The following is a 21,877-nucleotide window of genomic DNA, read 5'->3' as shown; positions in this document are numbered from 1 at the left end:
TGCTCTACTCAGTTGTTAGCTAGGCAACCCTAAATTTGTACTTCCAAAGGCATGAATCTTAAGGTGGAAAGTTACTTCTCAAAGGCACTGGGGAAAAAAATGGAAGTTTTTTTCAAGAGTGAGCTTAGGTCATATTGTCTTTTGCCAGATGTTAGTGGTATAGAGACTGTGGACTAAAATTTAGGTCTGAATATCTCCAGAGCTCATCTGGGTGGACAGAACATCAATTTCTGCTAAAACTGGATTCAGTGTATTTTCCTATGACTTGGTCTTGAGATTTCTGCCTGGGGAGTGGCTATAAACTGTATTCCTGCCCTGATGGGCCTATTGAGATAGCCCACTTTTTTTTTTTCTTTTGAAACAGGGTCTCACTCTGTCACCCAGGCTGGAAGGCAGTGGTGATTATGGCTCACGGCAGCCTCGACCTTCTGGACTCAAATGATCCTCCCACTTCAGCCTCCCGAGTAGCTGGGACCACAGGCAGGTGCCACTCTGCCCAGCTGATTTTTTGGGTATTTTTTTGTAGAGACGGGATTTTGCCGAGTTGCCCAGGCTCACCTCAAACTCCTGGGCTTAAGCGATCTGCCCTCCTCGCCTCTCAAAGTGCTGGGATTACAGGCATGAGCCACCATGCCTGACCAGCCACTTTTTAAGAGCACTGAGCAGGAGGAGAATTAGGTTCAGGTGTGTCAGTTCGGGAGCCACAGAGGAGGATTCAAAAGGTATGCTGAGGCCACAAAAAGCCATAGGAATTCACTGCAGAATTTTACAAGGAAGTACACAGATGAGCCCAGGAGAACATTGAGAAGGCTTTTCAGAATAACCGCCTGAATGCTAGAAAGGTGTATTTTGGAAACAAATTTTGTTAGGTGGCTTTTCAGTTTAGCTTCTGTTTCCTCACTGGATTATTGAGTTCAGGGTGGAGCACATTAACAGATAGGGCTGATTAAGCATTATAACTGGACTCAGCATGGAAAACTCTGAAAAAGAAGCAAACCGGCTTGACCTGAGCGCCTAACTTTTATAACACTTTACCCAATGTTCCTTTGGTTTTGTAGTGGGGTAGTAACTAAGTGAAATGGCTGGCAACTTGGAATTTTTTTGTCAACTAGTTTAAACTGTTTCATTTGCCTTTTGTAAAGTGTTTTTAAAGTGGCAATAAACAATTTTTTGAAAACTTAATTTTTTTTTTTTTTTTTTGTAGAGATAGGGTCTCACTCTGTCACCCAGACTGGAATACAGTGACATGATCATAGCTCACTGCAGCCTCAAATTCCTGGCCTCAAGCAATCCTCCTGCCTTGGCCTCCCAAAGTGTTTAGATTACAGGTATGAGCCACTGTGTTGGCCTGAAATCTTTTTAGAAGTTTCTGCATACCAATAGGGTGCCCCTGGGTTGGCCTAAATTAGGACTCCTTATTTTTAAATGGACTTCTTAAAGTGCAATGCTGTGTATCTGAAATGCTCCATGTAATGGCCATTGTAATTCTAAATTATCTTTGTTGTGATTTTGCCATTTTTATCAGTATTTTGTAGCTTCTGGGACCTAACACTCATATAAAAGACAGGTTTATGCAGAAGGTGGAGTATAAAGTTCTTTAGAAATTAAGAATCTTATTTTTTATCTTGAATGTTGGATCTCTCAAATCTGAGGTAAAAGCTTAAGAGGGAAATGCCACAGTGTTGGGTTGTGCAATGCTTTCGGTGTGCCTTTTTGTGCAGATACTTCCTGAAGGTGGTGGCACTGCTGTGTTTTGTGGCCAGTTTATCCTCTGAGGACAGTCTTATCTTTTCACGTCCGGTTAATCTAACAGCTCTTAAGTGCTTGAACCGGGTCCACCAGTCAAGTTGTGACTTTTGGCACTGGGATCCCCTTGACTAACTAGCCAGTGATTTCCCCCTACCAAAGCACACAAGAAAAAGAAACAAAGACGATAGAATCCAAATTTCTGTGAATTCTGAAAGCTGGAGATCACACCCTCTACAATAATAGCTACTCATTGCAGCCATGGTCAATTGCCTTTAAAACTGCAACTCTTGCTAGCCACTGCAGAACCCAAGAGTTCATATGCTCTCTTACAGCACAAACTAACCCTGGGTTCAAAAATCAAAACTATCCAGGGGCTCCACGCAGAGATCAGAGTCTGAACTGTGAGGAACAGTATGAGGAAGACAGGGGACTTTAAAAGAGATAGGCAGCACCTCTGCTGCATTCCCCATGGGGTCTCAGGCATCATCAGCAGTGTTTTCCAGGTCCCACTGCTGGGCACCAGAACTATCAAAAGACAAAATTACAAAAAATTTAGTTGTAGACTTGATTGGCTTTTATTTTATTTAACATCAGGTTACTTTTTGGTAAGGGTTAAAGCAGAGGGGACTTCCTTATTACACTGGCTCAGGAAGACTGTTATCTCCCATTTTCGGAAAAAAACAGATCTGTTTTGGCATCTGTCTTCTTCCTTAAAGTTTCAGTTTGATTATGTGGCATAGCATGAGTAATTCCAGTTTGGTTTGGTCTGTTCTGTTGGGACCTAGTGTAGGAGCTCAGTCCAAAACAATGGCCTCCCATAATTTTTGTTTAACAATACCCAGAAGTGGGATTGCTGGATCTGAATGAGTAATTTCTTGAATGATCTGGAAACAAAACCAGAGTGCTGTTTTAGAGAGTTCTGTGGGGATTGAGATGAAGTGTTTGGCATTTGTGTAGGAAGGTGTCTGGCTTCTTGGAGTTGGTTGAGGTAGTATCATAGGGGACACCCCAGGACTTAGTAAAAACGTGGTGCCTTTAAAACAGCTCATTGAACACGCTTGAGCCCTCATAAACCAAGTTCAGTCTCCAAATCTAGTAAGACTTTGCTTTCAGCCATATGGTGCTTTGACTCAAGAGGAAACTAGACTCTTAGTGTTCACACAAACATAGTTTATTTACCGAGAGCAGATTTTTCGTCTAGGCCTACCCTCTGTATTGTTTCTGAAGGTGATGCTGCATTCTCCTTACCTTATGTGTCGTGCGGATGACTCTCCCTAGAAAGCATGTACTGCAATACTTCAGCTGTTTCGTCATTAACAGAGGAGGCTCACATTCAAAGCAATGTTCCTTTAGGAATTTTCTTTAGAAGTTCCAGTCATATATTTAACTCAGTTTCTGCTTACCATAATATTATACCCCAGCAGGGCAGTGTTTCATCTGAATCAGATTAGGGCTCAATTCAGTCCTGAGCCCTCCTGATTTCTCTATCTTCATTCCTCTCTGGAGGGTTTTCAGGGCCGCCAGCTGTGTGGCCTGTTTGAAAGCATTAGGCTGTGGATGAGGCTTGTAGCAGGAATGTGGGTTTGCTATTAGTGTTGCAAAATCACTGCTTAGGTAGAGAATGGTACCTTCCTCCTGCCGTCTGGTTTTAGATTATTTTTCTTGTGGTTTTGGTTTGTGAGTGTGTCCTCTTGGCTTTCTTTTCCTTTATTCCTTTTCCCTTTGTTAACACAGATAATGAAGAAAAGAATAAGCAAGATATATTTTTGTATTTGTTTATAGTGTCAAGTTTTATAGGCGACTTCCCCTTTGTCTTGTGTAGTATAAGGTCAGGGTAGTTAAAATGTTTGGAATCATTAGATTTAACTTACTTTCCCAATAATGCTTTTATTGTTTTGGTATAGAATATAAGTATTAATAATATGGTTATAATTTAGAAGGTGTGGACATGAAAGAATCTACCCATAATGGCATCATCCATACACAACCACTTTTAGTGTTTTAATGTATTTTCTTTTGGGTCTCTAAGAGGTTATTCTGTTTTTTTTTTTTTTTTTATTTTATTTTATTTATTTATTTATTTTTTTGAGACGGAGTCTCGCTCTGTCGCCCAGGCTGGAGTGCAGTGGCCGGATCTCAGCTCACTGCGAGCTCCGCCTCCCGGGTTCCCGCCATTCTCCTGCCTCAGCCTCCCGAGGAGCTGGGACTACAGGCGCCCGCCACCTCGCCCGGCTAGTTTTTCGTATTTTTTTAGTAGAGACGGGGTTTCACTGTGTTAGCCAGGATGGTCTCGATCTCCTGACCTCGTGATCCGCCCGTCTCGGCCTCCCAAAGTGCTGGGATTACAGGCTTGAGCCACCGCGCCCGGCCTTGTTTTGTTTTTTAAGTGCTTTTGCTGGAAATGAAATGTCATAGGTTGGAATTTTACCTCATTTTCTCACTTCCTTCTTTTTCTTAGAGGTGTTGAATGCCCAAAAAGACAGCTGAAAGAGGAAGATATCAAACACAGAATTACGACTTTTGTATCATCAGTATCATCAACAAGCTAGATGATCAACCCTTTATAATCAGTGTCAAATATCGTACCTGATTTCTGTAAGACATAGTCAAAAAATGATTGTGAGGCACAGTGCATTGCCTTCCTTAGCTCTCCAAAACTTCTTTACCTTCTAGTATTTTATTGAACATGTTGGTGATTTAGGACACTCAAATAAATGAAAAGGCTCAGATATGTAGGAGTGAGTGGTGTCAACCCACATCAGCGTTTATCATTTCAGCCTTCCTGCTAGATAAAATGAGTAAGTTGAATGAAATGTCTACTAGAAAGCATTGATTACATAGTACACTTGCGTTTCTATTGTAGGCCTTAGGAGACATTGTTCAATTCTCAAGTCATTATATAACTGAGAAAGACAAGTCTTGTTCACATATACAGTAATACAGTTTTAATATTCAAGAAAAGCATAGCAGTTGCTGAAAAACAATTGTGGAATGCTTAAATATGAATCTTTTTCATTCATTACCTTTTGTTGTTGTTGTTTGTTGAGACAGAGTCTCGCTCTGTCGCCCAGGCTGGAGTGCATTGGCACGATCTCAGCTCACTGCAAGCTCCGCCTCCCGGGTTCACGCCATTCTCCTCCCTCAGCCTCCCGAGTAGCTGGGACTACAGGCGCCCGCCACCACACCCGGCTAATTTTTTAGTATTTTAGTAGAGATAGGGTTTCACCGTGTTAGCCAGGATGGCCTCAATCTCCTGACCTCATGATCCTCCCGCCTTGGCCTCCCAAAGTGCTGGGATTACAGGCGTGAGCCACCATGCCCGGCCTTTTTCATTACTTTTTAAATTATATTTTACATTTAGGAAATAAATGCTGCCTGGTTTCATATTTAAAAAACATTTCAAAACCCTCACTTTTCAGTGTTTCAGGGATTTTGTTCTAGTTTAACAATCTGCAGAGTGTAAATTTCTTGTTATATCCATCATACAGGCTTATTACATCATGGAATTTAGGCATTAGAGGTGGTAGTTTTTTTTTTTTAATGTGACCTTCCAGAATTATGCTGTTTGTTATTGTTTTTGTAAGTGGTTTGTAAGTAGTTTAGACTTCATTCCTTAATCTAGCATTTGGAGTCTAAACTCACTTGCAGAGAGGTCACTTTATGTAATTTTACTCCATAGATAGAAATAGGATAATACAGGTTGGTGAAGCATACTATAATGCCTTTATGAGTCTTTGTGGCATTCTCTACTTTATTTTAAAATGACTTACTCATTTATTTGTGGACAAGGCAGTTGCTTGCTTTTTTTTTTTTTTTTGAGACGGAGTCTCGCTCTGTTGCCCAGGCTGGAGTGCAGTGGCAGGATCTCCACTCCCTGCAAGATCTGCCTACCGGGTTCACACCATTATCCTACCTCAGCCTCCCGAGTAGCTGGGGCTATAGGCACCCACCACCATGCCTGGCTAATTTTTTTTTTTTTTTTTTTAAGTAGAGACAGGGTTTCACCATAGCCAGGATGGTCTCAATCTCCTGACCTCGTGATCCACCCGCCTCGGCCTCCCAGAGTGCTGGGATTACAGGCGTGAGCCACCGTGCCTGGCCGGCAGTTGCTTTCGAAATTTACTGTCTGTTTATGGCTTGGTTAACAGATCACCTTCTGAATTATAAAATGGATATAATAGGGGGACTGTGGGGGAGGTGGGGAGAAACTTGTATAAACATTTTAAGGATTAGGAAGTGACTGACATATCTAAAATCTTTTAGCCAACACTGAGTACTTCTATTCCTAAAAAATTTTTTGTGTGTATACCTTTGAAGTAAATATATAACTTACTCTGTTGTTAATTCTTCCAGTTCTAAACAGAAATTTGATTTGTGAGTTACATAAGCATAACATTTCATATATATGAGGTGAAGAGTGAGGTTTGAGACTAGAGCCCACAATCTCTTATTTTCTCAAAATAACTCTTTTCAACTTCCCGAGTTACCACTGTTACCAGTGACAAGTCATACCTCTTTGCCTGAAGTGGTAAGTTATACCACTTCTAAAATACCATTACTAAAAACAGCTCATTTCTAAGCTGCCGTTACATTTTCAAAAGCATTTGAAAGTATTTTTGGACTTGCTCAACACTATTAGTTAGAAGTAAAAAGAAACTGTGTTTGGTTATTAGGGAACTCATCGTTGCCTAGAGGAAGGGTGGGAAATGCCTAATCCCTTTGGGAATAAATAGATACATCTAGTGTTATAAAATCGTGAGCACAAAATAAATTCAGATTAGCTAATTAGCCTTTGCCTCATCATTTGCTATTTTATAAATAGGGCAAAAACCACATTTATATTAATAGTTAGTTCCATGTTACAAGTAGGTTAATGGGCTCGGTGATTAAGTAATTTATCTTCCCCTTTACCTGTAAATGTTTGTTCCCAATTTTAGATACAGATCCTTATAGTAGTTTAAGATGGATTCAAATGTTATTTCTCTGATGTAATTTCCCCCCAATTACCTGTCTTTGCTAATATGTATTTAAACTGTACACTTTATCTGAATTGAGGTCTTCCCAGATTTTTCAGTGTCAGTTCTGGGTATATGATTTAGCTACAGAAGGAGACCTTTTAATATAATGTCATTTGTGTCACAAGAATACACTTTAAGATTATGAGAAGATTTTTTAATAGTTCTCTATTCCAAGTTGCTGTTGATTACGAAGTACAATATTGGGTCAACAGCTTTTCAGGAAATGAAAAAAGGAACACTGTCATGTTAAATGTACAAATTGTAAGATAATTTATCTTTTCAGAAAAGATGAAAATATGTATGTTAGAGAAATAAGGAAAAACTATAATAATTTTGTTTTTTATTTAGGAAATGATCATCTTTTAAAAATGTACAGAAGTATTTTCCAAGATGATTTTGTTCATTGGAACAAAAGTGCTTTAGAATGACCATTGGTATTTTATAATAAAAGTCTGAAATATGTATCAGTCAGCAAATTTGTGAAATGCTAGATTAAATTAAAGACATTATGTGCATTATTAATCTACAAATATTTCAAATCTTATTTCACTACAGACCCCCTTTTTCCCCAAGAAAGATACATTGATTTAGGAAATCCTGATAGATGGTAATATTTTGATAATGTGTTAAGCCACTGGGATTTTCTTGTTCTGGGAGTCTTGAAAATAATTTTGAGATTTAGAGGCCTAAAATTGTACTGTTTTAGGGAATTTGAGACTATGACATTGGATTTAAAGCAACAGTATATTCATTTAAAAATAAACACCATTTTTTCCCCTTCCTTGTAGTTCTTGTGGATTTAAAAGTGGCTTGTTTCTGGAAATTTCTTGCGTGAGCACTGAGCTAGAGTCAGAAGATCTCATTTTTCTCGGCTAAATGACTTTAATCAAACCACGTCACTTGACTCAGCCTCCCTTTTGGCATTTTCCTAATGCACATGAAAATTACAGGCTCAACATACCTCACAGAGTTGTTGTAAAGATAAAATAAGATAAGTAGTCTATCTCTAGACATTTGAAACTTGTAAAGTGTTTAGTGCAAGATTAAGGAAATAATTGTACCTTAATTAAGCAAATGGAAGATGTAGGTGCCTTAAAACCCTGTTTAGACTAATGGTTCTTTATTTGAGGATGGCAGAATTTTTTTAGAGCTAAACAGGATTTGGGGACAATTGTGCCACTCCTTTTGTCACTGAGGAAACTGAGGACTAGAAATGTTAAGTGATTGGCCTTAGGTCTCACGGAGATTTGTCACTGAGGAAACTGAGGACTAGAAATGTTAAGTGATGGGCCTTGGGTCTCACGGAGATCCAGGAAGATGGCCAGGTCTTCTGACGCATGTTCTGATGCCATGCCAGTCTCTAGACCAGTCTAGAAGAGAACAATGAGCTGTCTGTTAAGTAAGACATTCTTCAGTATCTTCTTCCCAGATATTGCAACTTTTTATAATGGAATGTTAGTATTGTTATTTTAAAGATCTTAATGATGTTCTTGGTCAGTGCACTGTTACGATTTTTATACTGTGTTTTGGATAAAAAATTAATAAGTTGCTTTTTAGCAATGATAATTTTTTTCTTTTTTGCATCACATTTTTAAAAAGAAATTCTGACAAATTACTGTGTAATGTGCTAAAACTGAAAGTATGAGAAAAAAGAAAACATGTTAGTTTATAATTCTGTTATTGTTTCGTTGTCATCTGTGTGATATTGACATTTAGAGCACATAGCACTTGTTACCACTTTCCCCCACCCCATTCCTTTAAAACTATTTTCAAGAGAAAATGAAAAGGACAGTTGTGTTTCTTTGTGACCTCTTTTGAAAACATTGTTTTCTTCTTTGCCTCAAATATTACTGGGATAAAAAATAGCATTGCTTATTTTTCTTGGCCACACTTAAATACATAACTGGGAAATAAATGTGTTATCAGTCAACAGATGCTTGCTGAGAATCTGTTACCGAGACATTGTGCTAGTTGCTAATGATTTTAAGACATACTATGGTCTTTTGCCTAAGAGACCATAAACATAGTTATTTACTGCTTTGTTCTTTTACAATGTGATATGAAACATTTTATTTTATTTAAAAATACCATGTAGAATAATTCTATTTGTGTTCTTTTTGGCATTGTATGAAATTTGAATAGAGAAATGCTACAAATAGAAAGGTGTGAATAATTTTAGAGCCCTGAGGATGATATGAAAGGTTAAATTGTCTATGCTTTAATAAAAGGAGCAGTTAAAAATTATTTTAGTCACTGGAATAGTGAGTGTGTTTGTTTGAATTGTAGCACACCTAGACAGAAATAAATCTTGTTAAAACAACAACTTACTACTGACCTTACTTGCTTTGCCCATTTTAGGTCCTAGAATCTTGACTACAGTAAAATAGAAAAGGTCTACTATGCACGTTTGTAAGGGTATCTTTAAAAGGTTTTTTAACCTGATACTTTATGAAGAAAAAATAAAAAGAATTCGTTACGCATGCCTTGAATTTATGGTCTGAAATCAGAACCCAAACATTTTATTATATACTATAGTTAACTAAAGTGTGTTTAAATACTACAGACTACAAATAACTTCTTGTGGGATTTTGATTCAATCTTCATTTCCTTCTCATAGAGGAACTCAAACTCTCGGTCACTCTATGAGATTGGTGGTGGTGTTTTTTGTTTTTTGTGTTTTTTGGGAGACAGAGTCTTGCTCTGTCACCCAGACTAGAGTGCAGTGGTGTGATCTCAGCTCACTGCAACCTCTGTCTCCTGGGTTCAAGCAATTCTTGTGTTTCAGCCTCCCAAGAAGCTGGGATTACATCTGCCACCATACCCAGCTAATTTTTGTATTTTTAGGAGAGATGGAGTTTTGCCATGTTGGCCTTGCTGGTCTCGAACTCCTGGCCTCAAGCAGTGCTCCCTCCTTCGCCTCCCAAAGTGCTGGATTACAGGTATGAGCCACAGCGCCTGGCCTGTGTTTTGATTTGATCTGAATTGTTAGTTATGTCCATAAAAAGCTGGCTATTTGTTTGGTTTCGGTTTTTGTTGTTGTTGTTTGTTTGTTTCCGAGACAGGGTCTTGCTCTGGCTCCATGCTGGAGTGCAATGGCGTGATCACTGCTCACTGCAGCCACAATCTCCTGGGCTCAAACGATCCTCCTGCCTCAGCCTCCTGAGTAGCTGGGACCACAGATGTGCACCGCCACACTCAGCTAACTTCTTGTTTATTTTTGGTAGAGATGGTGTCTCACTATGTTGCCCATGCTGGTCTGGAACTCCTAGGTTCAAGCAATCCTCCATGTCAACCTCCCAAAGTGTTGGAATTACAGGTGTTTGCCACTGCACTTGGCCAAGGCTAGCAATTTTTGTGGGAAAAATAAAAAAATTAAATACTGTATATAGAAAAATACCACTATGGTACATAATGTTTTCTTGTAAGTTCCTTGGAAGTAGGACTTTTTTCGTTTTTTTAAACCATTATATTCCCAGAGCTTTTATAGATATCCCTGTTTACATATACATACATATATATATATATATATATATATATGTATATCTTTGTATATAAATCTTTGTTGGGTAAATGAGTGAATGAATTTTTATTTATCCTTAAGCATCGTAATCCTTTTTTGTGTTTGTTGTCATTCTGGTTTCCAACTTGTCTGCCTGAGATGTTTCGTTTCTTTCTTTCTTTTTTTTTTAAAGTCCTTATTACTATTTATGAAAGGCGATTTGTTTTTGTTCTGGTGATCTGTTGTTTAAAACAATTTATTACTAATATAGCTCATAATTCTCTGGGTTAGGAATTTGGACAGGGCACAATAGGGATGGCTTGTCTCTTCTGTATCTGGAGTCTTAGTTGGGAAGACCAGGAACTGTCAGGGACCATAATAGATGGGGCCTGGCTGGGTATTTAATTCTCTTTTCTCATATGACTTTTCCACATGGCCAGCTTGGGCTTCTTCGTAGTATGGCAGCCTCAAGGCAGTCATACATATCTAGCAGCTCAGAATGCTAAGATCTAGGGTTTCAGGAGTCCCAGGCTGAAGCATCAAGGCTCAGAAGTCCCAGAATACTGCTGCTGCTATATTCTGTTGGTCAAGCCAGTCATTAAGGCAACCCCAGCTTCAGGGGAAGTGCGGTTACACTTCAGTTCTCAGTGAGAGGTGTAGCAAAGAGTTTATTGCTATCTTTAATCTTTTACAGTTTCTGTTCAGAGTTTTTGTTATGTTTTACTTGTCATTATTATTATTAACACTATTGGGCTGTGGTTTATTCTAGGAGGTCTAGCAAAGTAACTACTTCCAAGTATTTAGATATCAAATGGTAATAGATCCTCTTTTCTCTCCATGCTGTAGTTTGTGGCCTGACAGCCTAGAGTGCTGTTTGTCCTAGATGGGCTAGAAAGAGGGGTGTTAGATTCCTTTTGATAGAAATAAGAATTTCCCAATGGGTAGTTCATGCTACAAATGAATTTCCCCCATGGAATAGAAATTCTCAGAGGAGAATACCTATAACTGTGTATCTATATCTATTTGTATGTGTGTGTATATACATGTTATATATATATATACACACACGTTATATATATACACACACATATGTATATGTATATATACACTCACAGATGTACACACACACCCCATTTCATGGTAGATAACTTGTAGGCCAGTGGTACCCAGATTATGATTTCATGTTTCTATTTAAAAAAATTTCCCAAATCTAGAAAACTGGCATAGGAGTGCCATAATTTCAATTTAGTCATTATATGAAAATGAAAATGACCACTTACTAGCATCACGATTTCAGGAGATAAAAGGAAAATTTAGCTCCATGAAACAGTAAGCTCATAATCTATAATAAAGGCTGATTCTTCACATTTACTGAAATTTAGCTTTATAGAAAAATAAAGCATTACATTTTTTCTTTTAGTTTTAAAAGACTTTGTTCTTTAGCTACAGTTCAGAGACACAGTTTGGATACCACTGGTAGGGCCTTTGATTTGTCAGTGAAATTTGTGGTAAACAAAACCTGTACATGAATGATTCTTAAAATCTACATTTTATGGCCATATTTATTATGTAAATAATTGGAAATGTTAACTTGGTTTAATGGCTCCTATGAAAAGCAGCCAGTTTAGTATGTTACTAGATTCCTTTTCAATACAGAAGATTTTAGTTTAAGACCTATAAAACAAAATTAGATTTACTAACTAAATAGAAATAAAACTACCAAATCGATAAGATTTAAATTAGCACTACCATGCAAGGGTGTTTGGCTGTAACAAAATTGCTGTGTATAATCTGCTGAGCTCAGGTTACATTGAGTTCAGCATGTACTGCTAGTAGCTGTGTGAAGATGCTTCAAATCCCCCACATGATTTTTCTTTACTGAATTCATAGAAAACTTTCTCTCTCAAGATTTGACTTCAAAGAAATTAAAACACTCAACACAAAAGTAAGCACAAATGGAAAATTAAACAGCAATTTCAGATTTTCATCAAAATGAAAGCATGAAATTAGAAAATTTCATGGATGTTTTATGGACATTTATATATATTCTTGGTCTCTGGGACCCCCAGTTTGAAGAAAAATTTAGCCACAATAGATTGTTTTCCTAGCTGTCTCCCACCTTAAGTTTCAGAATTGTCTTCTTTTCTTTTTAAATGAAATTCCTTGTGTAAAGTTCTCATTTTGTCACAACCTTAAAATTTCTTTTCTTCACTGTCTTTTATCCTGCAATATTGTATTATTTCTTCCATTTTCTTTGCTTATGTAGGTACAACAGCCAATAACTGAATAATCTTGTTAGTGAAACCTTTTTGGGTAACTCATTGTTAAGTTGGTGCTTGTGACTGTGTAAGGCTGGCTGTTAGAAAGTATCTTCTTGATATCAAATCCTTTTCTTTGAGGGAATAAGGAGTTGGGTAGAGCAAGAGTTGCAGAGAAGGGAGCCTGGCAGAGGAAGCGGTGATAGCAGCAACCTGGGAGAGCGGAAGCCTTGAATTCAGAATGACCTGGATTCAGTTGGTATTTCTTCCTCTTGCTTTAACTTGAGTAAATTGCTTAACTTCTCTTTCAGTTTCCTCATCTGCAAAATGGATTTTTAAGAGACGAGGTCTTGCTCTGTCACCCAGGCTGGAGTGCGATGGCACAAACATAGCTCACTGCAGCCTCAGCCTCCCAGGCTCAAGTAATCCTCCAGCCTCAGCCTCTCAAGTAGCTGGGACTGCAGGCATGCGCCACCACACCTGGCTAATTTTTGTATTTTTTGTGGAGATGGTGTTTCGTCTTGTTTCCCAGGCTGGTCTCGAATTCCTGAGCCCAGTAATCCTCCTGCCTCAGCCTCCCGAAGTGCTGGGATTACAGACATAAGCCACTGCGCCCGACCAGCATGTAAAATTTATAGCAGGGGAACTGACATCTGTTTCATAACAAAAGGTAGCTCCTGTTGTTCTGTATGCTTAGGGTGTTGGAATGCTCATCTCGAGATCTATCCCGTTTTATTTATGTTTTGTATGTTAGATACGTTATCAATAAATGCTAGCTTCACAACTAAGTCAGAAGGCTCTTTCACACCATTTTGTGTACATAGTGCCCTTCCATGATGTGGAGGTTGAAGAGCAGTTGGTTAAGATAGGATAGTGAGACCCAAGTTTTAATGATATATTTGTTCCTGGGTTCATAGAAACTCCATTAGTCATGATGACTGGGAGAAGTCCTGTCATCAGTAAAGGTACTAATCTCTTTGAGCCTTAGATTTCCATCTGTGAAACTCAGTAGTTGAAACATGATTTCTAACTTTGCGCTAGATCTCAATTTTTTCCCAAAATGGTAGTGTTGCTATAGGATCCAGTTTTCTCCAGTATTCATCAATGTTTTTGTTAGAACCCAGGCACCTAGTAAAATGAAAAATCCCATTTTTAGTTTTTTAGGAGGATGACAAACTCTATATAGTCCCACACAGTAGGGCCACATTTCTTACGCAATCTGTTTTCTGATAACATTTCTTATGAGTGACATTTGGATCCATGGAGGGGGGTGACTCAGTAAAATACAGAAAGTTGGTTAAAATGTGGCTAGGTACTAACTACTCCACAGGTAAGTTCTTCACTGTCCTGCACAGTGAGATGCAAAGCTTTTCTCTTAGTCTGGTGCTAGCTTTTGGAATACTACATTCTTTCTACAACTCTGTAAAATATTGACATACTTAATCACGTGATACATAATTATAATTTGTGTCAAAATAAACTTATTTTTGTTTCATTAAAACATTACGGCTATGAATACCTGTTATACACACTTGTGAGCTGTTTTCAACTGTTTTTAAAATACTGTTCATTTGGTGCTTGCTGTCCTTTGTTTTGGTGGGTTGGTGCTGCCTAGCAGGCACGCAGAGCAGTAAAAATACAGGTCCTGTGCTCGGGCAGTCCGGGGTTTGACATCCGGGTCCGTTGTAAGTTTTTCGACTTTAGATAAATTTTGTTACCTTACTGTCTTCCTGTTTAAGGAGACTCACCTCCTCTCCTGCCCTCCTACATGCTTTGTGTGCATTTTAAAAAATTAATGTTCTCTTTATTGTGTTGAAATAATGATTTTATCTTAATGCGGTCATGTTCTGTTGATAGATTTGACCTCGCTGTAGGAGGTGGGAATTGACAGTAACCATCATTTGGGGAAGGGTGCCTTTGGTGGCAAGTTTGTGCTGGTTCTTCTGAGGCTGTCTTTGAGGGTACTTCAGGTGTAGGGGGTTAAAGACTGCCCCTGCACTTTGTAGATAGATGTATATAATGTTAATGTTGGCTGGGCATGGTGGGTCATGCCTGTAAAACCAGCACTTTGGGAGGCCTAGGTGGGAAGATCACTTGAGGCCAGGAGTTCCAAGTCCAGCTTGAGCAACATAGCAAAACCCCGTCTCTACAAAAAAAAAAAAGAATAAATAGATATGAAAATCAGCCAGATGTGGTGGTGCATGCCCTATAGTCCTAGCTACTCAGGAGGCCGAGGTGGGTAGATCAACTGAGCCCAGGAGGTCGAGGCTGCAGTGAGCTGTGATTGAGCCACAGCACTCCAGCCTGAGCAACAGAGCAAGACCCTGTCTCAAAAAAAAAAAAAAAAAAAAAAAAAGCTAGTTACTTCTGGTTCACTTTCTTTTCTTACCCCATGGTCTTAAAATATTGTGCATATAGTCACCAGGCGCAGTTGCTCACGTCTGTAATTCCAGTACTTTGGGAGGCCAAGGTGGGTGGATCACGAGCTCAGGAGTTCAAGAACAGCCTGGCCAAGATGATGAAACCCCGTCTCTACTTAAAAAAAAAAAAAAAAAAAACACCAACAAAAAAATTAGCCAGGCGTGGTGGCGGGCGCCTGTAATCCCAGCCACTCAGGAGGCTGAAGCAGAGAATTACTTGAACCCGGGAGGCAGAAGTAGCAGTGAGCTGAAGTCATGTCACCGCACTCCAGCCTGGGTGACAGTGCGAGACTCGTCTCAAAAAAAAAAAAAAAAAGATGCTATGCATATAGTCATGCATCACCTAAATGCATTCTGAGTATTGCATAATTAGGCAAGAGTATACTCACACAAACCTAGATGGTCTAGCCTGCTACATATCTAGGCTATCTGGTGAAACCCATTGTTTCTAGGCTACAAACCTGTGTAGCATGTTACTATACTGAATACCATGGGCAGTTGTAGCACAATGGGAAATATTTGTGTATGTAAACATGTCTAAATATAAAGAAGGTGCAGTAAAAATAATGATATTATAATATTACAGGACCACCATGGGATATGCAGTGTGTCATTGACAAATGTTGTTATGCATTGCATGACTGCATATTATACAGAGTCTTGCAGTGTTTTATAGGCTCGTCTGTATTGTACCCAAGGGATATAAAAGGAAGGATTCTAGGCTCAGTTGTGTCAGAGTGGTCATTGCAACAGTAATTAGGGGAAACAAGCTAAGGAGAAGATGAATTTCTGAGGGGAGTTTATAATCTAAATATTATCCACACTATTGGCAGAAAAACAGTAAAAATTCTACTTATGGTGTGTTGGGCCTTTTTATTTGAGGTGGGAGTGGATTGGTTGTTAGGGTGGCATGCTCTAGTCTTGGTGGGGAACTATCCCTGAGCCTTTTACCTCTGTTTAAGAAAGATTAATTTCTGCCCAAGAACTTATCTTTTTTTCTCCCTGTAATTCTATTAAAGACTGTTGTCAGTTTTTTGGCAAAGCACCCTAATAAAAGCCCTAGGACTTCTGCAGTGGTTTAAAAATTAGTAGTCCAGCAGCAGGTTATTGTCTTATCCAAAGATGGATGCAACCTCATCCTTGCCCTCAAACAGCTCACCGTCTAGAGGAGAAGATAAGTTTTAGTATAAGGTAATGACAGCAATCATTTGTACATGCTGTATCCAAGTCCTTATTTCCTTTTCACATGTCAACACTTCAACCTTCTCTAGATTGATTTATATCTTTATCTCTCCATTGAAAGTGTCCTTATAAAGGACACCAATAATTTCTGGTTGCCACATCAAGTAGAAATCTTAATTCCCAGTGTCATTGAACAATGTTGACCACCCTCTCCTTGGAATTATCTCCTCTGGAATTTTATAGTACTTGTCTTTGCTGGTCTTCCTCTTGTCTTTTAGGTAATTTCTTCTCATTTTCCTTGGTCAATTCCTTTTCTACATAGTTTTTACCTGTAGAAATTCCTCAAGACTTAGTTCCAGTCTGCCACCCTCCTTTCTTTATATTTTCTGCCAAAGAAATCTTAACCATTCTTTCAACTACAGATATAAGATTAATTGGTTTTTTAGGTCTATCTCTGGGCAAGAATACTAGTCTTTAGAGAATTGCTGTTTTTTTATAGTTTTATTGCCTCCGACCATGGTAGGCAAGAGACCAGATGGAAAGGAATGGGCATAATGAGATCCGTGAGTGTGATGGATATATTATTTTTCACTGTGTCATACATGTAAATTGTGGATGTGTATGTAACTGTAGCTTAAGAATTTTTAAACTGATATATTTTTTCTATATATCTGTTATAATTATGGCCTATGAATTTTTTTACATTTAGTAAGGATGAAAATTTATTCAATTGTGTATCTAAATCTCTACTTGTTTAACTTATGACTAATTGTACTTTCTGAAGCTTTTTATTAAACTGAGTTAAAATAACAAAAGAACGTCTTACGACTGACTTTCAGTTAACTTTAAGCACTGGTTTTATTAACCTAAAAATTTCTCTGTATTAATTTGTATACCTTAATAGGCAAAATGAATAGTTGGAAAGAATAATTAGGAGGTTAGTTAATGTTTACCCATAAGTTATCAGGGCTAGATGTTATTTTAAGGGAGTTTTGCCGTGATACTGTTGACCTTACAGAGGACTTTGGAAAATGAAAATTACCTTTAAACATTTTCATTAGTTAAGAGTTATTGTCTGCAGTGGAGGTATAGTCTTTTAAACAGAGAAAGAAATCATGAGCTTGTCTGCAGTATATATGGAAGTTAATCAGTTCATTTATAAATGACTCTTCTGAAGTCTAGATGCTTATTTTTAGCACCATCAAACTTATTGGGGAACAATTTTACTTTGCATGTCTAGTCCTCATTCTTTATATTATTAAGTCTTCTGCAGTGAAACTTTGGAATTTTACTATTTTATTAAAATTCATATGAAGGCTATATATTAGGACACATTTGCATCACAAATATATCCAATATATTTGTATAATAATAATATCATGTTCAGTAATCTGAAATGGTTTTCAAAGGTAAGTCTTGAAAGTATGACAGTTTCTTCTTGGGGTTATATGCTATGAAACGTGACTTAAAGGTGTTTTTTATGTTTGAGAGTTTGTGCTTTTAAGCAAAAGGGAAAAATAAATTTTGTATTAATCATACATTATGAGTGTACACTATGGGTATATATTCACATGTGCTTGACTGGAACTATTGAAAAATCTTAAGTAATTTGAGCAGTCCTTCCTTAGCTTTTTCTTCTGTTCCCTGTGCATTCTCTTTTTTCCTGCCAATCTGGCTGGCTGGCTTGATTAGGGTGGTGCTGGCTGTCCCGAAACATGAAGTGTGATAGTTGTTGGGCTGCCTCTTTTGTTCAGTCATCTCTTTACAACAGCCTGTTCCATGTTTTCAGTTGTCCGTAAAAAAGACTTGGTTGTTTTGGGTTGACAAACATACCTTTCTTTTCTTTTCTTTCTTTTTTTTTTTTTTTTTGAGAAAGGGTCTCACTCTGTCACCTAGACTGGAATGCAGTGGCGCGATCACGACTCACTGCAGCCTTGACATCCGTAGGCTCAGGTGATCCTCCCATCCCAGCCTCATGAGTATCTGAGACTACAGCCGTGCGCCACCATGCCCAGCTAATTTTTTTGTATTTTTTGGAGATGAGGTTTCACCTTGTTGCCCCAGGCTGGATTCGAACTCCTAAACTCAAGTGGTATGCCTGCCCAAGTCTCCCAAAGGGTTGGAAATACAGGCGTGAGCCACCATGCCCTGCAACAGACATATCTTTATTTACATACTAGCTCTATTAGTGATTGCATCCTTTGATTGTTAGCAACTTTGAGAAAATTGTGAGGCCTACATTTGGGCTGAGAAAATAATAATGCCAAGATTTATTAACAGTGTCTGCCAAAGGTGCAGGATGTAGGGAATACCCTTTGCTGGTCTTGTTAGTACTATACCAGAAACCTCAAGAAGGCAGTTTTCAGGCTGGTCACATTTCTGCCATTTGCTTTTTCAAATCAAGTTGGCAAAAATAGCATTATCAAAACAGTGACCTTCTGTAACAGCCCTAGTGGGTAAGATTGTGTATAAACTCCAGAGTCAGACTCTTGTGGGTTAGAACCCAGACTTTTGATAGTGCATCAGCTCTCTGGCTTTAGACAGAGTTCTTTACTCTCCAGTTAGGTTTCTGTATCTATAACGTGGACATGATAGTAGCAGGGCCTACCCTCATAGGATTGTTATGAAGATTAAATTAGGTAACACACATAAAGTTCTCCACTCAGCGCTCTCACAGAATAAGCATTCAATAAATGCTATTCATGCTATTGTTACATTGTTGTTAAGCCAAAAAAAGTATGGCACATCTCTTATTATAGTAGTTATAAATTAAAATGTTCTTTTAGCCAGTATTACAGCTGTCATTTCATTTTCTTCCCAGTTTACATTGCTTCCTCTGGGTCTGTTTCTACCCATTCATTTAAAAAATAAATTAAATGAAATATTGAGCATATCTTCTCCAGTTCTCCCCACGCCCTACTATCAACCTACACGGCTCTAATGCTGCCAGCTGTCTTTTTATGTGTGGTGCAGATTCAGTTCTGACTTCATTTTTTGACTCAGACTAGTGAGGTGTTACTCCACCTGCTAGTTGATGCTCTACTTGGCAGGTGTTCACACCACCATATGCAGCTAGAACTACCTTTACCCTTAGATCTCCTACTCACGTGGAAACTGTAGCTATCACACAAGAAAGAGCAAGGATACACTGGTGCATTTGTGAAAAATCACTAAAATATTTTTTAACATTAAAAATTTTTTTGCTTTTTAAAAATGGAGGTATAATTTGCAGACCATAAAATGCACCCATTTTAAGTGTACTAAAGCAGGAGTTTCAGTACATTTTTACAGTCATATATATCTTGTGTCTGTTATTCATCTTTCTTTAGGACACATTTCAGTTTTAGAACGATTTTATCACCCCACAGAGTTATCTTGTGTCCATTTTTAGTCAGTTTCCATTTCCATATCCTGACACTGGAAACCATCAACCTGCTTTCTGTCTTTATAGCTTTACTTTTTCTAGAAATTTCAAATAAATGGAATCATACAATACAGTATATGTTGTATTTGTGTTAGTCTTCTTTCATTTAGCATAATGTTTTTGAGGTTCATTTGTGTTGTTCACATATTGATAATTAATTCCCCTTTATTGAGTGGTATTCCATTGTATGGATGTACAGCATTTAAGAAAATCCGTTGATAAATATTTGTATTGTTTCCAATTTTTGGCTATTGTGGACAATAACTGCTGTGAACATTTCCATTCAGCTCTTTGTATGGACATCTCTTCCCCAAGAGAAATGAAAACATCAGGGATAACATTGCATTGTGTAGTGAGAAACTTCCAAACTTTTTTCCCAAATGGCTGTACTATTGCGTTTTCTCCCAGCAGTGGATTTAAAGGGGTTCTGATTTCTTCATATCCTTGTCAACACTTTAGATGATTTTACTGGTTGTGTAGAATGTTTCATTGTGGTTTCAATTTCCATTTTCCTAATAACTAATGATGTTGAGTATTTTTTCATGTACTTTTCCTTATTGTATTTCTCATGGTTAGTTACAAAATATTTTGCCTATTTAAAAATAATTGAATTATTTGTCCTATTATTAAGTTGTAAGAGATCTTTATATATTCTAGATACATGCCCTTTATCAAATAATGTAACTCCTTATGTAATATATTCTTTGCTAGGTATGTGTCCTTTATCAGATAATTATTTTGCAGATATCCCCAAAATTACCCCTACTCCTTCCCTTGAAACACATTCTTAGAGGGGCTTTGTGAAAACACTCAGGACAGAACAGTAACAAGATGCTTCTTTATAAAAGAGCTTTTATTATCTGCACTTTTGCTTTAAATGACAACTAGCTTCTCTTAGTAACTTACAAAATAGTTTGTAATTCTGTTTTTAGGGAAGTATTTTATTCCTTTTGTTTAAAATGTTACACCAAAGTATCTGGATGTTTGGAAATTTTAGTATCTTTATATCTCCTACTAAACATCTTTCTTTTCTTTCTTTGTCTTTTTTTTTTTTCTGAGACGGAGTCTTGTTCTGTCACCCAGGCTGGAGTGCAGTGGCACGATCTTGGCTCACTGCAAGCTCCACCTCCTGGGTTCACGCCATTCTCCTGCCTCAGCCTCCCGAGTAGCTGGGACTACAGGCGCCTGCCACCACGCCCGGCTAATTTTTTAGTATTTTAGTAGAGACTAAAATATTAGTCTTTACCATGTTAGCCAGGATGGTTTCAATCTTCTGACCTCGTGATCCTCCCGCCTCAGCCTCCCAAAGTGCTGGGATTACAGGTGTGAGCCACCGAACCTGGCCAACATCTTTCTTTAGCATGGGTGCATTGACACTTTTGCCTCATGTTATAGTAGCTTATTAATAAAAGTTTACTGAATAGTATAGAGCCAACAGTAATCATTTAATCTCATTCCTACTAATATCACAAGTTGCAGCTCACGATTGTTGCATAATATGATGTCCTTGAGCAAATTAGTTGATGGTATAGAATTATAATGGGCTTAAGTAGGCCAGCATAATAAATACATTTATCCCAATAGTGCTAGAAAGAATTGATGACTCCTATTACATAAGTTTATTGCACACTATTCACTGACTGCCACTTGAGTAGAATCCATTCAGTTTATTTACTGTGATAACTTCTTATTTGCATATAGATTCTTTTTGTTTGTTTTTCATGAAGTATCTCTGACTAATACACTAGCTGCATTTCATTATATATGATGAGCTCAAAACTGGCCAGGTCTTGGTAAAAATCAAAATGCTCTCTTTTTCCGTTTCTCTCCCCTGTAGACCTCTTAGATTATGAAATCCGATGTTTCTAGTGTCCAAGAAAAACAGTAATTTTGATATTAAATTGATGTTAACTTGTTTGTGCTATTGGATTCTATTTACTGTTTTAATGAGTAAAGGACTCTTAAAGGAATTAGTAGTGCTTTAAGTTTTGATAATCCAAATTGTAAATTCTTACTGATGGATGTCATCTGAAGGAAGAAAAATCTAGTAGCTTAGTTGTAAAAACATTCCTTGGAGCTGATTAAATCTAGTAGTGTTTAATGTTTTTTTAAAAATTATTCTTAAAAAGAGATACATTTTCAGTATCATTACTAGTAGCAATCAAGCCACTTGTCTTGAGTCCATAAAATATACAAAAGCAGTAAATATTAATATACATAAAATGCCTTAAGCACATACCCTTGTTTTCATATTCCTCATTTTGTTTCTTGGGAACAAACTTAATTGGTGCAGTGGAAGAATCAGACAAAAAGCTGCAGGCTCATTT

At 37.8% G+C, this 21,877-nt stretch overlaps 1 protein-coding gene across 9 annotated transcripts in view; it reads left to right on the top strand.

The window, feature by feature from the left end:
* The window catches only part of NCOA2 (nuclear receptor coactivator 2), a 298,233-nt gene that overhangs the window by 89,136 nt on the left and 187,220 nt on the right, over positions 1-21,877 (top strand). The window lies entirely within an intron of this gene.

Source organism: Piliocolobus tephrosceles, chromosome 7 (genome assembly GCF_002776525.5).
Source record: "Piliocolobus tephrosceles isolate RC106 chromosome 7, ASM277652v3, whole genome shotgun sequence".
Taxonomy (NCBI): Eukaryota; Metazoa; Chordata; class Mammalia; order Primates; family Cercopithecidae; genus Piliocolobus; species Piliocolobus tephrosceles.
This window is presented reverse-complemented; position numbering and strand designations above follow the sequence as displayed.